Source organism: Heterocephalus glaber, unplaced genomic scaffold (assembly GCF_053883595.1).
Source record: "Heterocephalus glaber isolate CG9 unplaced genomic scaffold, H.glaber_assembly_v1.0 deba00000937, whole genome shotgun sequence".
Taxonomy (NCBI): Eukaryota; Metazoa; Chordata; class Mammalia; order Rodentia; family Bathyergidae; genus Heterocephalus; species Heterocephalus glaber.
In genome coordinates, this window is record NW_028258173.1 from 6,660,297 (window position 1) to 6,674,239 (window position 13,943).

General features: G+C 43.6%; 1 pseudogene; it reads left to right on the forward strand.

Moving 5' to 3' along the window:
• Positions 1-10,134: 10,134 nt before the first annotated feature.
• On the forward strand, positions 10,135-11,094 carry LOC101717036 (S-phase kinase-associated protein 1-like; annotated as a pseudogene).
• Positions 11,095-13,943: the final 2,849 nt, after the last annotated feature.

Consider the following 13,943-nt stretch of genomic DNA (forward strand, 5'->3'; position numbering starts at 1 on the left):
TGAACACAAACCGAGATCTTGTCTCAAAAACAACAAAACAAAACAAAAAAACCCAGACAATATTTCTGTTTTAATATTTAGGTCTTTGATCCACTTTGATTTCAATTTAGTACATGGTGAGAGATATGGGTCCAGTTTTAACCTTCTGCAGTTACCTAGTTTTCCCAGGACAGCTTGTTGAAGAGGCCATCTTTCCTCCAATATATGCTTTTGGCCCCTTTGTCAAAGATCAAATAGATGAATGTATTTGGGGAAGCTTCTGTATCCTCAATTCTGTTCCACTGATCCACGTATCTGTTTCTGTTCAGTGCCATGCTGTTTTTACCACTATTGCTTTGTAGTATAGCTTGAAGTCAGGTATTGCTATCCCTCCTGCTTTGCTCTTATTGCCCCAAATTGCTTTTTGTATTCTGGGCCTCTTGTAGCTCCATATGAATTTTAGGGTTGTTTTCTCTAGATCTGTAAAGTATGTAGGTATTTTGATTGGGAACACTGAATCTGTGTAACAGTTTTGTGAGTATGGCTATTTTGACAATATTGGTTCTGCCTATCCAGGAGCAGGAAACGTCTTTCCATTTTCTAATGTCTTCTCCATTCTTTTTTCAGAGTACTATAGTTTTCTTTGTAGAAGTCTTTCACTTCTTTGGTTAGGTTAATTCCTAGGTAGTTCATTTTTCTTGAAGCTGCTGTGAATGGTGTTGTTTTCAGAATTTCCTTCTCATCAAGTTCATTGTTGGTGATCACAAATGCTAATGATTTTTGTGTGTTGATCTTGTATCCTGCCACATTGCTGAAATTGGTTATTAATTCTAAGGGTTTTTTGGTGGAGTTCTTTGGGTTTTCTATGTAGACTATCATGTCATCTCCAAATAATGATAATTTGAGTTCTTCCTTTCCTAGATATATCCCTTTTATTTCTTTCTCTTGGCTGATTGCTCTGGCTAGTGTTTCAAGTACTATGTTGAATAGAAGTGGTGATAGTGGACATCCTTGTCTTGTATATGATTTTGGAGAAATCCTTTTAGGTTTTTTTTTTCTTTTTTTTTCTTTTTGGTATCAGGGATTGAACCTGGGACCCTGTGCTTGCAAGGCAGGCACCAGAACCACTGAGCTAAATACCTGGCCCCCTTTTAGTTTTTAATATGATGTTGGTTGTTGGTTTGTCATAAATGGCTTTTATCAGATTCAGATATGGTCTTTCTATACCTATTTTCTTCAGGGTTTTTATCATGAAGGGGTGTTGGATTTTGTCAAAAGCCTTTTATGCATTTATTGATATGATCTTGAGGGGTTTTTTTGATCATGTGGTTTTTGACCTTCCTTCTGTTTATATTGGTTGAGCCATATTTGCATCTGTAGGATGAAACCTACTTCCTACTTGATCATGCTGTGTGATCTTTTTTTTTTTGGTACCTGGGATCAAACTCGGATCCTTGGGCTTGCGCAGCAGGCGGCAAAACCACTGAGCTAAATCCTGGCCCTTGTATGATCTTTTTGATGCTGTGCTACATTCTATTCACTATGTAGTTCAGGCTGGCCTTGAACTCATAGCATTGCTCCTGCCTCAGCCCCCTGAGTGTTGGGATTACACAAGCATGCACCATCACGCCTGGCTTCTTATACTTATATTATAAATGAATTCTGTTCCTGGAGAAAGTTCATAAGTCAGATTTGTTGGTAAGTTTGGCAAAGTGAGTTTTATACACCTTTGACACAAATATACAATGTAAAGCATAAAACCAAACACACACAAATACTGTACAGTATCGCACTGCACAGTAAGCACACAGCAGCCCAGCTGTGACACTGCTGGGCAGACATGTGAGCTACTTCCACAACTTGTTCCCATCTAGGAATGTTTCTATGAGGTCTCTTTGTAGCTACGAAAGTTCGCAACTCAAATGTTCATAAGTTGGGGACTTACTATACCAGTATTTTTGAAGAGATGTTTTTACTTCTCTTGGATAAACACCTAGAAGTAGAGAAGTAGAATCTTTGGATCCTGGATGTGTGTGTGTATATTTTTTGTACCAGGAATCGAACTTGGGATCTTGCACTTACAAGAGGGTGTCTATTAATTTTTAACTTCAGCACTTGATCTTTTTGTAAAATGTACAGTTTTATACTCTCATTGGCAATGTATGTGAGTTTCAGCTGCTCCACACTCTCGCTAACATTTGGTGTTATCATTCTTTATTTTAGCCACTCTGTTGGGTCTGTTATAGTATCTCATTGTAGTTTTAATTTGTATTTTCTTGATGACTAATGATGTTGAATATTGTCTGTGTGTGTGTTTGTGTGTATTGGGGATTAATGCTAGGGCCTTTTGTTTTGTTTTATTTTTTGAGACAGGGTCTCACTATGTAGTCCAGGCTGGTCCCAAACTCACAGTGATACTCCTGCCTCAGCCTCCCAAGTGCTGGGATTACAGGCATGTGCCACCATGCCTGGCTCTATTTTTTTTTTTTTTTTTTTTGGTACTGGGGATCGAAGTCGGGACCTGGTGCTTGTGAGACAGGTGGCGTAACCACTGAGTTAAAACTCCAGCCTCAGCTCTGTTCTATTTTTGATGAGCAGAACTTTTCAATTTTGACTAAGTTGAATATGTCTATTTTTTTCTTTTAGGTTACTGTCTTCTGTATCCTAAGAAATTTTTGACAAGGCTCATGTGTTGAAAATATTTTTCTATGGATCCTTAAACCATGGTTGAAATTTCAACTATTTTTTTGAGGTTTGGGACTTAAACTTGTAATCCTCCTCCCTCAGCCTCCCAGAGTACTGAGATTACAGAGCTGTACAGTCAGGCCCAACTAGTTTATGAAAAACTTGAACAGAACAGAAGTACCATCAGGGTAGAAGGTTAAGTAAAAATCAGGGTGTGGTGGTGAACACCAGTAATCTCAGCTACTTGGGAGGCTGAAGCAGGAAGATCACTTATGACCAGCGTGGACAACCTGGTGAAGCCCCTTTTCAAACAACATAATCTTTTATATATAGTGTGACTATAATTGTGTTAAAAGCACACACCACCAGAACTGTATTAGAAGAACACTAGAAGCTGGGTTCAATAGTGCAGACCTACAATCCCAGCTGCAGTACCTGGATGACTAAGGCAGGAAGATCACAAGTCCAAGGTTGCCCTGGGCACTGTAGTGAGACCCTGTTTCAAAAAGTAAAACAAAAAAGGGCTGGGGATTTAGCTCAGTGGCACCGCGCCTGCCGCACAAGGTCCTGAGTTGGATCCCTGGTACCAAAAAAAAAAAAAGAAAATCAGCTGTTGCAATACATGTCTGGAAAATAAAATCATTACCAACTTTTCCCCCTCTCTAGATTTGGGGCTCCCAGAAGTACTCATCCCTGAGTCAGACAAGAGCGGAAGTCCCAGGGGGAGAAGATGCAGTGGCTGTGGTTGACATGCGTCCCGCCAGCTCTTCCTCCACAGGCACGGCTGCCTTCAGAGGGCTGCACCCACGGCTTCCTCTGTGCATGTGGAGACAGGGTGGAGACAAAGCAGCAGAGTCTCAGAGCAGCTCTGCAATGGGTGAAGGAGCAGGGGATGGTGGCACATGCCTGTAATCCTAGCACTCAGGAGGCTGAGGCAGGAGGATCACGACGAGGCCAGTCTGGGCTACACAGGGAGTTGAGGGCCACCCTGAACTACAAAGCAGGACTCTGTCTCAAAAAAACAAACAAAAATTTTTTTAAAAAGGAAAAGAAATGGGTGATTGGGGAAGTAGTGTCACTTTCACAGGGTGATGATCCGCTGAGGGGGGGTGCTCACCTGTAGCCCCAGCACTCTGGGAGGCTGAGGCAGGAGGACGGAAAGTTCTGCCTGGGCGATTATCGATTTAGTGAGAGCCAGTCTCAAAAGGGTGGGGGATATAACAGGGCAAAGGCCTTGGATTCCATCCCTAGTACCACACAGGAAAAAAAGAAGGTTGATGAGCTGTACAGAAAGAACTAAATGCAAAAGAAACCCAGAGCCTTGGAAACCCTTCCCCGTGGGCTGACATGGGGTTCCCCAGCCTCCTGACACTGGTCTCTGCTGAGAAGAGCAGCAACAGGAAGCTGAAACACACAGGAAGTCAGCTCTTGAAAGTTAGTGGACAGTGGTTTGTGTGTGGGGGGGTACTAGGGATTAAACCCAGGGCCTTCACACTGACCTATGTCCCCAGCCCTCTCTTTATTATTTTTAATTTTAAAACAGGGTCATAAAATTGCCTGAGCTGGGCTCAAATTTACCATCTTCCTGCCTCAGCCTCCCGGAGTGCTGGGCTTACAGGTGCGTGTTGCCACACCCAGCCCTTTTTTTTTTTTTTTCTGGTTTACTGGTGTTCGAGTCATTTGATGAGTAAATCTGAAAGTTCAAAAAAGGAACTATCTTTGGCCCCTGCAGCCTGTCAGAACTTCTAGAATCTTCCAACCAATTCCAAGTAATTGGTTTTTCATGCTTTTCTCAGTTATAGTGTTCAAAAGGTTTTTTTCTTTTGGTTGTCTTCCTTCCTTCCTTTCTTCCTTTCTTTCTTTTTTAGAGACAAGGTCTCACTATGTAGTCTAGGCTGGCCTTGAACTCACTATGTAGCCTGGACTGGCCTCAAACTCAAAGCAATCCTCCTGCCTCAGCCTCTGGAGTGCTGGGATAACAGGCATGTGCCACCATACCCAGCTTACCCTGAAAGTTTAGAACAGAACAAAACGAAACAAAAAAATGATGGAAATTTATATTCATGCAAAAACCAGCGCTTTCGGTTCACTAACTTTATGAAAGCTAAAATTTGGAAAAAACCAAGGAGTCTTTCGAGAAGTGAATGAATAAATAAACTGTGTGTGTGTCTACACGTGGGAATTTTTGAGGGACGATGGGGATCAAACCCAGGGTCCTACATGTGCACTGTGCCACTGAGCTACACCCCTAGCCACGCACAGTGAAATATTCGGAATAGGAAGGCACAGAAGCGGCATGTGGTTAAGTGAAAGAAAGACAGCTCCTAGAGAACAGGGGTTCTGATTCAAGAACTGCTCTGTTCCCAGCCTTTAAAACAGTTTCTAGCCAAAGCAGACACTCCATATATATTTGATGATTGAAAAAAAAAAGGGAGAAAACAGAGGTGCTTGATCTGCGTCATAAACAGAAAGAAACAAGGGCAATCAGGCGTGGTGGTGGCAGGCACCTGCAGTGCCAGCTACTCTATTTTGTTGTGACAGTCTCACTATGTAGTCTAGCCTGGCCTCTAACTTATGACGATGCTCCTGCCTCAGCCTCCCAAGTGCTGGGATTATGGCTGTGCACCACCACACCCAGTTAGTCCCAGCTAGAAGACCAAGCTGGGAGGCTCTCCTGAGCCTAGGAATTGGAGCCTAGCCTGGGGAACCTGGCCTCAGCAAGACCCTGCCTGGAAAAAATAAAAATAAAAAGGACTGGGGATGTACCTCAGTGTGAAGGCTCTGAGTTCAATCCCCAGTACCACACACAGAAAAGAAGAAACAAAAAAGAAGAGAAAGACAGAGGAAACAAGGGGCAGCCTTGGACACTCAGCAGGGATAGGAGCGCCTATTCAGCATCTGCACAGGTGGGCCATCAGCCAAATACTCATTTCCGGGCCCCATCTTGGTCCTGCTTGACCAGAGTGAATATCCTGAGGGAGGAGGTCATCTGCATTTTACTTTCTCCTGTATTGAGGACTGAATCTAGGGCCCTTCACATTGAGCTATATCCCCAACCCTTATTTTTTTTTAAATTTTGATTAAAAATTTTTCTTTTTAAATTTTGAAACAGGGTCTAAGTCATTACATTTCCCAGGCTGGTTTCAAACTTGTGATCCTCCTGTCTCAGCCTCCCAGACCCTTGGAATTAGAGGTGTGCACCACCATGCCTAGTGTGCATTTTAAAATCACCCTCCCAAATGATTGTTGTGTCAAGTGAAGTTGTTGAGAACCATGGGATGCCTCGTAAAGGCGCAAATTTTTTTTTAAAGATCTGTGGAAGTAGAGGCAGCAAGGCTGGGACACCCTTACATCTTATTTCTTCATCGTTATAGATGAATACACTATAGTACAGAAAAAAAAAGTGTCTTGCCACAAACACAAAACAAGTTGGCTTCCAACAGACCTCTGACAGACAGCCTGGCTGACCAGCTCCTTTGACAGTAAGAGACGCTTTCACTTTGCCAGCTGCTAAATACCAGCTCTGTGTGGTTGGTCAGGCCGAGGAGGTGTCTGCTGCTCAGAGGCGGGGGAAGTCCAAAGGAGCTCGGAATAGATCTGGCGAGGGTCAGAGTAGATGAGGTCACAGAAGGATTCACTTCCCCAAGCTGACGGGAACTGTTGTTACTTTCTGGGTTTTCTTTTCACATGACATGACTTACCAAATATATTTCACTTCAGATGAAATGACCAGATCTTAAGTATGCAAAAACTAGAACCAGCACCTAAGCCCTGCAAGGCTGGCACCTGTCACTGAGCTCTATTTTTTTTTTTTTTTTGGTACCGGGGATCAAACTCAGGACCTTGCATTTGTGAGGCAGGCATGGCACCACTGAGCTAAATCCCTGGCCCACCTGCCACTAAGCTCATCACCTACCTATTTGCCATCTGAGTTTGAGGGACCTCAGGGATAGCACCTGGCCCCTCTGGGCCCCAGCCGGACCTGGAACCCCATGGATCTTTCCGGTCCTGAGGATCTGTGGTTCCTGAGACCGACTCACTCTACAGGTAGCTGTGGCAAAGTCCCTACTGTCTTCTCTGCTGAATGAATGGCCATGAGGGAGGCCTATTCTAAAATAGGACCTTGCTGTTGTTCTCCTCCAGCAGGACAAAGGACAATAGCGCCCCCTGTCCTCAGAATACACTCCAAGACCCCCACGAGCACCTGGAACTATGGATAAAACCAGCCCTTATGTGTATTTTGTTTTCTCCCTGTACATACATACTTATGATAAAGTTTACTTATCATAAGAATTTAGGGACAGAAAACTGGGTGTGGTGGTGCTTGTCTGTAATCCCAGCCCTTAGGAGGCTGAGGCAGGAGGATTGCCGTGAGTTCAAGGCTAGTTTGGGCTACATAATGAGTTCAAGGCCAGCCTGAACTACATAGTGAGACCCTGTCTCAAAAAACCAAAATAAATAAATAGAATTTAGGCACAGTAAAAGATTAACAATAACCAATAATAAAATAGAACAATTATTAAAATATACTGTAAAAAGTTATTAACCAGGTATGGAGTGGCAGATGTGTAGTCCCAGGTACTTGTAAGGCTGAGGCAGGAGGAGCACTTGAGTTCCTCCTGGAGCTCCTAGAGGCCTGCCTGGGAGTTCAAGGACAACCTGAGCAACATAGCAAGACCCTGTCTCAAAAAAGGGCAGTGGGAAGAGGGCTGGGAGTTTAGATCAGTGGTAGAGCACTTGCCTAGCATGTCTGAGGCCCTGGGTCTCATTCCCAGCACTGCAAATAAATAAATAATGGGCTGGAAATTTAGCTCAGTGGCACCTCACCAACCTCTCAAGCTCAAGGTCCTGAATTCAATCCCTGGTACCAGAAAACGCGCGCGCGCGCGCACACACACACACACACACACACAGTTAAATAACTAAATACTACACTAAAAACATATGAAGTACAGGGCACAGTGGCACACACCTGTAATCCCAGTATTCTCAGAGGCTAAGGCAGGAGGATTCCAAGTTTGAGTCCAGTGGGGCATCTTAGTGAGATCCTGTCTCAAAATGAAAAATAAAAAATAAAAAGGGCCAGGGATGTAGCTCAGTGTGAAGGCCCTGGGTTCCATCCCTAGTATCACAAATTAATCAAAGCTGTGAATTGTTTATTTCTGGAACTTTTCATTTGATATTTTCAGACAACAGTTGGCCTGAGTAACTGAAAAAGACGTGACGTGAAGAGTGCATTTTCACGGAGAACGAAGGCAGCCCACGGGCAGGATGAAGAGGAGGTGGGGCCAGAGGCAGCCCCAAGGGCACAGTTATGGACACTCTCGCAAGAAGGGCAGGAAGGCAGATTTCTGTGGCAGCTGCATATCAAGGTGGGTCACCTTAACGTTTCTTTTCTTTTTGGTACCAGGGATCGAACTCAGGACCTTGCACTTTCAAGGCAGGCGGTGGCACCACTGAGCTAAATCCCGGGCCCCACCTTAACATTTCTTAACTGCGGTACCTTCTTCCCATGTTCTGTGTGGACAGTGCTTATTATTTTATTATTTATCTTGCATGAGAAAAAGCAGAAGTCAAACTCCTGCATACATGTAAACAACTGAAATTGATTTTCTTTTTGGTTTTTTTGGTTTTCTGGGGGGACAGGGCTTCACTATGTAGTCAAGGCTGGCCTTGAACTCACTATGTAGCTCAGGCTGGCCTCAAACTCATGATGATCCTCCTGCCTCAGCCTCCCAACGGCTGGGATTACAGGCAGGCACCACCACACTTATTGCTGCACCCAGCCACTTATTTTTGAAGTACTAGGAATTGAACCCAGGGCCTTCACACTGAGCTATTACACCCCCAGCCCATTTTAAATTTTTATTTATTTAGACAGGTTATCACCAAATTGCTAAGTTAACCAGGCAGGGCTTGAATTTTTTTTTTTTTTTTTGGTACCGGGGATCAAACTCGGGTCCTTGCGCTTGCGCAGCAGGCGGCAAACCCACTGAGCTAAATTCCCGGCCCAGGGCTTGAATTTTGAATCCTCCTACCTCAGCCTCCCAGAGTGCTGGGATTATAGGCATGGGCCACCATGCCTGGCTCTGATTTTCAGCAAAAGTGAAAAAGGCAATTTAATAGAGAAAAAACATAGATTTCTCAACAAAAACACTGTTTTACATGCTGGGACAATAAATATCTAAAAGCAAAAAAAAAAATTGTATCTCACATCCAACACAAAAATTAATTTAAAATGGATCAGAGACCTATGTGTAACACTTAAAACTGTAACTTTATGCCGGGGATTTAGCTCAGTGGTTTCACCGTCTGCTGCAAGCACAAGGACCCGAGTTCGATCCCGGTACCAAAAAATACCTCCCAACTTTATGAGAAAACTGTAACTTTATGAGAAAACATGTGAGCAGTGGGCGTAGTGGCACACGCCTGTGATCCCAGCACTTGGGAGGCTGACACAGGAGGATCACCTTGAGTTTTCTGTCACCCTGGGCTACATAGTGAAGTCAAGGCCAGCCTGAACTACATAGTGAAACTGTCTCAAAAAACCAAAACAGGGCTGGGGATTTAGCTCAGTGTTTCCGCCAACTGCCTTGCAAGCGCAAGATCCTGACTTCGATCCCTGGTACCAAATAAATAAATAACAGTGGACCCTTGACTTACAAACTCAATTTGTTCCTGAGGGCTGGTTGTAAGTTGTAATTCAAGTTGGTCAATTGAAGGCTCAGGCTTAGCTACACAGCCTGCAAAGTCTCTCTCCTGTACACAGGCAGATCTCAGTGTCCTTAGAGAGACACTGGCCCAGGATTTCTCAATTAACCCCACACAGGAAAGGATATTGTCATGTTCCTTCCAGAACTCTTTAGGGTTAAATCTGTATCTGAGACCATCTGGAAGCACAAGTGGCCAGCATTCAGGTCGTAACTCAAGACTTTGGTCATAAATTAAAACTAAACTTCTGATCATAACCCAAGTTGTTTAGATGTCAGGCTGGTTGTAACTTGAGCATCCACTGTACAATAAAATAAATGAAAACTTCTGCTGTTTGAAAGGAAGGCACTGAGTGAAAAAAAATACCCTGACCAAGAGACAATGCACTCATACCTTGGAGCTTAACTGTCAAATTTGGTTCTCAACACATTTTGACATGAAAATTCTGTCCTGGTATTTGTTACTCATTGTTTGGTACTGGACATGCAAGCTAGAAGCTGGTGTCGCCTCCTGACTCAGAACCCTTTCCAATTCGTCGCGCCTACCAATTAACAGCAAGTACCAATTAACAAGAACAGCAAGAACCAATTAACAGCAAGTACCAAGGTAGCACTGAAAGTGAAGATATTCACATAAAGGAGCTTAAAAAAAAAGGAAAGGAAAGAAATTGCAGGTAGGTCTGGGCGTGGTAGTGCATGGGTGTAATCTAAGCACTCAGGAAACTGAGGCAGGAAGATCATGAGTTCAAAACAGCTTGGAGCACACAAGGAGACACTGTCTCGAAAACCAAAAAGAGAGTGGCTTTGTCTGCTGCTGTTCTCCTGGATGTGGGGACATCTTCCTGCTCCCATCTGCCCTGGCCCTGCAGCCCTCTAGAGACCAAACACCATGCCTTTGATTAAATTGCAGAGATCTGACAGAGAGATATTTGAAGTTGACGTTGAAATTGCCAGTCTGTGACAATCAAGACCATGCTGGAAGATGTGGGAATGGATGATGAAGGAGATGGTGACCCAGTCCCTCTTCCAAATGTTAGTGCAGCAATATTAAAAAAGGTCATTTAGGGCTGGGGATTTAGCTCAGTGGTTTCGCCACCTGCTGCGCAAGCACAAGGACCCGGGTTCCATCTCTGGTACCGAAAAAAAAAAAAGGTCATTCAGTATTGCCAGGATGTAGCTCAGTGGCACTGTGCCTGCCTGGCAAGCACAAGGTCCTGGGTTCGATCCCCAGTACGGCCAAAAAAAAAAAGGTCAAAAGTCAAAAGGTCATTCAGTGCTGCACCCCCTGCAAGGGTGACCTCCTCCTTCTGAGGACAATAAGAACAAAGAAAATCGAATAGATGACATCCCTGTTTGAAACCAAGACTTCCTGAAAGTTGACCAAGAAGCCCTTTTTGAACTTATTCTGGCAGCAAACTACCTAGATATCAAAGGTTTGCTTGATGTTACATACAAGACTGTTGCCATTATGATCAAGGTGAAAACTCCTGAGGAGATTTGCAAGACCTTCAATATAAAAAACGACTTTATTGAAGAGGAGGAAGCCCAGGTACGCAAGGAGAACCGGTGGTGTGAAGTGAAACGTTATGCCTGACACTGTAACACTATAAGGATTGTTCCAAAAACTAGTTGCACTGCTCTGTTAATAATTGTTAATATTAGATAAACAGTAGACAATCAGCAAATCAATTGTGTTAGCATAATATTGTCCTCATTGCATGTGTAGTTTGAGTACAGATTCCAAACCAATGGCTGAATTTCTTCTAGTCTGAGCAAAAGTTGCTGTTTTTCTTTTCTTTCTTTCTTTTTTTTTTGCTGTTTTTCTGTTCTCTGAATAAAAGTGAACTGTGAGTTCTCTATAAAAAAGAAAAAAAGAGGGCCTGGGATTTAACTCAGTGGTTCCGGCACCTTCCGCACAAGCTCAAGGTCCTGAGTTTGATCTCCGGTACCAAAAACAAAAAACAACAAAAAAGAAAAAAAGAAAAGAAAGTAGGGAGGGAAAGAAGGACAAAGGAGGGAGGAATGAAAGATTACAAGGAGACTGTAAATTTAAAAATATATAAGAGGCCCGGGGATTTAGCTCAGTGGTTTTACTGCCTGCTGCGCAAGCACAAGGACCTGAGTTTGATCCCCGGTACCAAAAAAATAAAAAATAAAAAAATATATATATACGTGAGCTGGGCATGGTGACACAGGCCTGTAATCAGGAGGCTGGGGCAGGAGGATCGCCATGAGTTTGAGGCCAGCCTATGCCACACAGTGAGTTCAAGGCCAGCCTGGACTACAGGTGAGACCCTGTCTCAAAAAACTACAACAAAAAGTGTTGGGGATTTAGCTCAGTGGCAGTCCTGAGTTTGATAGCCAGTACCATAAAAAAAAAAATTAAGTGATATATTAATCAGTTGCAACATACAATTTAGACTTTAATTCAAACTGTCCTTAGAGATTTACATGTCAATCAAGAAATGTAAACACTAAATCCATATTTGATATTATAATTATTATTGATTTTGGCAGAGGGAGTGATAGTTTGTGGATATGTTTATTTTATTTATTTATTTATTTTGGTACCAGGGATTGAACCCGGGACCTTGCACTTGCCAGGCAGGCGTTGGAACCACTGAGCTACATACCTGGCTCTGTGGGTATGTTTTAAAAAGAGAAATGCTTTGGGGCTGGGAATGTAGCTCAGTGGTGTGGCCGGCTGTCTCGAAAGCGCAAGGTCCCAAGTTTGATCCCTGGTACCAAAAAACAAAAAAAGAAGAGAAATGCTTTTGTAAATTTTTTTTGTAAATATTGGATATTATGTTCTTTCCTTCTTCCTTCCTTCCTTCCTTCCTTCGTTTTGTGGTACCAGGGATTGAACTCAGGACCTTGTGCTTGCAAAGCAGGTGTGGCACCAAGCTACATCCCCCGTCCTTGTAAAGTTTCATTTATTTATTTATTTATTTTTTAGATTGTCTCACTATGTTGTCCAGGCTAGCCTTGAACTTGTCATCTTCCCAACTGCTTGGATTACATGCATGTGCCACACCTGGTAGAACGGTTGTTTTTTAGAATGTCTACTGAAATGTTAACTAGTGAAACTGTATGTCTGGTATTTACTTCATTTTCTTTCTTTTTTTGGTACCGGGGATCAAACTCAGGACCTTGCGCTTTCGAGGCAGGCAGTGGAACCCCTGAGCTAAATCCCCGGCCCTGGTATTTACTTCAAAATAATGTCCAGAACAGCGTGAGACAGGTGAAGGTACAGAGGAAACAAGCTTGGCGGTGAGTTGGTAAGGCAACTAGTGACCATATGGGGGTTCAGTAGGCTTCTCTTCCTATTTTGCATATGTGTGACAATTTCCACAATAAAAATGTTTTAAAGCTGTAAGTCAGAATTATCTTACTCTAATATAAAAAATGCAGTTAAATGCTTGATGAGGTGGTGCATGCTTATCCCAGCTACTCAGAAGGCTGAGGCAGCAAGATTGCAAGCTAGAGGTCAGCGTGGGCAATTTTTTTTTTTTTTGAGACAGGGTCTCGCTATGTAGTTCAGGATGGCCTTGGATCCTTGGACTCACTATGCACCCCAGGCTGGCCTCGAACTCGCGGTGATCCTCCTGGCTCAGCAACATCATCCCCAGCTCAGCCTGGGGAATTTAGCAAGACCTTATCTCAAAGTAAAATAAAAAGGGCTGGAGGTGTAATCTAATAGTAGCCCTTGCCTAACATGCTTGAGGTGCTTGGTTCAATTCCCAGTACTGAAACAAGACAAATAAGAAAAAATCCTCTCAATTTAAAAAGACAGGAGGAAGTACTATCCTGCAACCCTGATGCCAGTGTATAAGAGAGCCACAAGGGATTTAGCTCAGTGGTTTCAGCGCCTGCCTTGCAAGCACAAGGTCCTGAGTTCAATCCCCTGTACCAAACAAAAGGAAAAAAAAGAGAGCCACAGGAGTCATTTCCCTTCATTTCTTTCTTTTTTTTTTTTTTTTTTGGTACCAGGAATCGAACTCAGGACCTTACGCTTTCGAGGCAGGCGCCAGAACCACTGAGCTAAATCCCCGGCCCTATTCCCCTTCATTTCCACATTTTTTCTGTCAATATAGTTTAATATTATTTTTATAACATGAATTTACATATAACAAACTTTAGGGGTAAAAACCCTCTCTACACATTCTGATCATAAGAGCCCATCTATTTTCTTCCTCTGTCCTCCAGGATTTTGGAAGGCTTCCCTCCATCTTTTCCAAATTTAGATTATCTGGATTCCGGGACTACGAAGGTTCTGGGGAAAGCGGGTCAAATTGCGCACGCCCTAACCTTCCACACCCTGCACGGTGACTTCCGAGCCACACACCACTAAGCCAAGGGACCTTAGAGGTAGCGACTTTCCGGCTTTGCGACTGGCCTCCCTCGAAGGCGCCAGGAACGTGCACGCGCATGCGCTCCCATAAAGTAACCACATCTTCCAGGAGGCTTTGCGCTTTGTGGGCAGGGTTAGTAACTGAAGACTACATTACCCACCGACCCTCTGCGGGAGGCAGCCGCTCTCCCGCGATCGTACAGCACTGGTCCAGTTTC